Source organism: Saccoglossus kowalevskii, chromosome 21 (genome assembly GCF_978046115.1).
Source record: "Saccoglossus kowalevskii chromosome 21, keSacKowa6.1, whole genome shotgun sequence".
NCBI classification, from domain to species: domain Eukaryota; kingdom Metazoa; phylum Hemichordata; class Enteropneusta; family Harrimaniidae; genus Saccoglossus; species Saccoglossus kowalevskii.
The window spans coordinates 4,338,686-4,343,443 of NC_140661.1; positions in this window are offsets into that span (position 1 = coordinate 4,338,686).

Genomic DNA, 4,758 nt, shown 5'->3' on the forward strand with positions numbered 1-4,758 from the left:
TTCTGAATTATGTTGCTTCCACCGGATAGTCAATTGAGTTGCAGATACTGTCTTGATGGCACAGACAGCAGGTGTATTATGTGTGTGTTCTGCAATATAATAGTTTATTAAATGGTTAGTTATAACATTTTACAAAACACTCTGTTTTATATTCATAATGAATCATTGATAGGTAATGATGCCATGAAAAACACAGTAAGTGCTGTGCATCAATGCCGAGGTTAACTTCCCCTTTTTTTCACACCTTGTACAAAATACGTATAAATGACAAAAAAGTTTTATCACGAAATGTTTAGATTGTAATTATAAAAAACAAACAATGTACCCGTATTATATGCAAAAGATGCAATTATGTATTTTTTTGTTTAAATAATTTTATGTACACAAGATTTATATTATATTTATTTATTTAAATATTGAATAATATTTGGTGTTTTTGTTTAATATTTGATCTGACTCTGTGACATGTTTTATGGGAAATATGCCGTACAAGATGATTCCATTCAATGTGTTAACCACGGTATTCATTGTTCACATCTTACTGAATTGACAATATGACATTAAATAGGATGACATTAGCTATCCACTAATTATATCCGTGCTTGCCTATATCCAAAATATAACCACGAAAACAATGATTAGGACATTTAATGCCCAACAGTTGTTGATTGGCAAGACAAAATCAGTTTTAAATGTTACAAAAAGTTTCAAATAAAACTATAGAAATTATCATTAAGTCTACTCAACTACAGATTACAGTAACTGTTAATGTTAGATGTTACAAGTTGCATTCCCACTCTGCAAATACACATCATTCTCAGAACATGTTAAAACAAATAATGTGTTAAATTGATGCTGTTTTAGTTAGACAATATGATAACAAACAAAGCCTTTTAACCCAGAAAGCGTCTATTGTTTACATATCAAGCTTAATTAAGGAGACTTGCTTGAATTCATATTTGTATAAATTGGTCATGGGCTGGTACTTCAAAGTTTTAAAAAGTTGGAATGCAACTGTAATTTTATAAAGAGTTATGAAAACCGTATTTTTTTTCATTTTTCCAAACATACTTACCAGTTGAGTTAAACCAAAATGACAAGTCATGAAATTCTAATCTAGTCTGACTTCTGCATCTCTTTGCTTTATCACAACGACACTCAACACCTTCTTTAGGTGAACCAGTACCAACACATCTATCATCTGTAATATCTAACAGAACATGTTTATAACAGTGACACTTTAAACTGTGCTCATATGATAGACCAGGCCTGTATTTCTTGATGATTTCGTCTATGTTATCATCCACGATTCTTCTGATTTCTATACCACAGTCTGACTGATTAGGACTCCCATCACAATGTTCAAATGACACTGTCAGAACTATGTCAGAACCTTCCTTCTTTAGAATAATGATAGTCGAGTCGTCCAAACAATACTGTGCTGCATCTTTGTATAGCACTGGCTGATCGGGCCAAACAGAAGCACACCTCACCACTAAGTGATGGAACACTGCACGAGGAAGAAAATTGTCTGGAAAGTGATAATGCAGAGGAGGACCTGTTGCTGTGTTGCATTCATCTTGCGAAAGAATAGATGTGTTGCTGGTCAGCATACATGGCATTATAAATTCTCGAATGCCTGGTTGTACTGGACTGTGTGACTGTTGTTTCAATTCACAAATAATATCAAATTTCTTGAATAATTCAATCAAGATGTCCTTATCTTTTAGACGTCTCTTTTTTCCCAACACAATATCTAAAAACTCTTCTTTTAATTTGCCATCTTTTTGTAATTCGTTAAGGAAGCGCTTTTGATTTGCGGCAACTTCTTCATCCAATGTGTGAGTGATAACAATGCTGAACAACTCGGCAAACCACTCCGGTTTAACACAAACTCCCTCTTCCACACGAACCATCTCCCCAATATCGCAGTAAAACTCCAGTGCCTTTTCAAAGTCCTCATCATTCATGCTTATACTTTGTGCTTCCTCACGAGCCTCTTTGATTTTCTTAATAGGCCTCTCTGTATCAACTTTGGTTTTCAGTTGAAGTTCCAACTGCAACCACTGCCAGTTAACATCATATCTGAACCACTCCGATTTTAAAATCTCCTTGAGTTTATCTTTAAGCAATGTAAGATTGCCACTGTTCTCCTTGCTACCGGCACCTATGGAATAAACCACTTCTGGCACCTTATTGTTGATAGCATAAAGAGCTGTGATTTTCTTGGCTACTTTCTTGGTTACCTCTGACAGAAAGTCATTAATGTCATTCAGACGTATTTTAGCCTCTTCCTGTATAAATATAAATAGTGATGACTGAATTAACAGAGATTATATGTGAGTATGTCCCATCTCAGGACATTTTTTGATCAGTTCTGGTTCATGTTCTGGGAATATTGGGGTATAGCAGTAAGAAAGTGCATAATTTCAATTTATTGTCAATTTGTGATCCAATTAACAATTAACGCTGATGTTCACGAAGATATGCAAGGCAGTGCAACTTTGCCAATGACCACACTTCAGAAACTAATGAAGGTGATCAGCACTCTGGTTACTCAGGCCACACTGCACACCAAACAATACAGCATATTCTGCTGGACAGTCTGCCACTCCAAGAGAGCCCTGTACCTAGACTTCCCAGTATACCTGCCAGTTTGGTGCAAGGAGAAGCTAGTTTGCTGAACGGGTGTTTTTGACTGTGCACTCACCAATTGCCAGACAACACGGGCATGAAAAACACTTTCCTTCAACTTAGAAAATACTGAATGATGTGTAAAGTCTATCAAAAAAACATATAAATGTCAAGGATGGACATGCATGATGTAAAAAGCTCTTATAGCTAACTCTCAAGCGTTTTGTAACAGTGCAGACCATGTGCTGGTATCAGGGTAATGGAAGCATGGGAGGTAGTAACAAAAGGAGCAACGACGCTATTGTTTTAGCTTTACGCTATGATCGTTTGTCAATGTTTGTTCACAAACATTGGTTCTCGTTAGCTCTTAACACCTTCGGAGAATGGGTTACGCTAATCTCGAGCATTCGGTAATATTCGGGGCATGTTCGGAAGCGATAGACGAACCTCGCATGTACAATACTGAAAATGGCGTCTAGTTTGAATGCTGTTGTTTTCGAGATTTTGGCGAACTTTAATGAATAAATGGCAAATATAACATCGATTGAAGAAGAACTGATGAACTATCGTGAATTGTTTTGTATTTGTAATGGTGATGAGACTTAATCAATAATTGCCTGTGACAATAACCATTGCATTATTCAATGGTACCATTGTCATTGCGTGGGTTTGACACCCGAAACTATTGAAATTTTCGACCACCGGGCATCGGCGAACACCACCAGAAAAGATAGTATCGAAAGAAGGGAAATCTTGTTCTTGTTACAGTTGCTATTAATTAAAACATGTGAAATATGTGAAGTCAAACGTTCATCTGTTGAATTTCAGGCTGTGAAATACGTATTTTGACCTTTCACGCCTAAACAAACAGAGTACGCATGTGTGATGACTGTAGTTTCATAATGTGCATACAATTTATGGTCACATTTAAAAATCGACAAGGTTATGTCATATTCTGCTAACTCGTTACTTGTGTAAACAATCGCAAACTATCATCGACATCAAAGATGAGCTAGACAATGTACTCATCAGGATTAACTTGGGTTGAAACAAAAGAAAATAAGCTTGTAAAGAAGCTTAAGTGGCCACCTTAGAGGCGTTGTGGCTCCTTCCGCTAGTACCTTCCATGCTGGAAGTCACACAACACGTACATTTCTCATTACTGCTGAGATTTCTCTTCTGACAGCATCAATTATCACAGATAGAATCCGATAGCTGTGGGTCAAAGGGTGACAAAGTCACACACACACAGTGACTTTGTACTAGAATTTTTGTTGCATATGGTGACCAAGATGCCTATGGCTTTGCTTCCTAGATTCAGACTCTAATTCAGACAAATATCTGATAGTATGATTATGAATATAATTTATAATCTGTGTTAATGCTCAATTATGACATGCATTGACCAAACTGGCATCCCCCTTTCATATTTTCACACCTCCCATGCCACATTGTGCTTCATGCAATATTTTCTCGCATTTCGTCTTTCAGTCAGATTTACATTAAAACCAGACTGTTCATTTGTTTATCTGTGCTCGTGTCCCCTTCAAGCATCAGTTTGTTTTGCCGCACCATACGATACACATCGTCTCAGCAGACCTCACACCTACCCATTCATGCACAGGTCTCCATATACTCACTTTCTATACCATTACCGATCTCACTCAATTGTAACCCATGTTTATTTGCTCGTGAACATCCTTAGCAATTAACAGGGGGTTTAGGGGGTTTCCACCACAGACCAAGCAGATTTTACACGGGTACCCATGCTGTCCTTCCCCCTGGGGTTGTGAGTCTATCTGCAGGCTCCCGCCAGGGGGATGCCAGGCATTTCGCCCACCTGTACAGTCTCTGCTGGTGGAAGGTTGCGACCAGGTACCACGCGCTCAGCGTCATGATGCAATTCACAGGCGAGTCACATCATGGAGCTGTTCGCTGTGATGCCTATGCCCGCAACTCGCTCCCCCTTCCACTTTTGCCAAAACTTTGTGTCTTGTGTCATTTATTGAAGCATTAACTTTAATAAACAGTAGTATAAGTAGTTGAGTGACAATGACTACTTTGGATTATATCCAAAGGGGACTAATAATATACCTTTGATATTTTATCTGCTTTAGTTGCAAC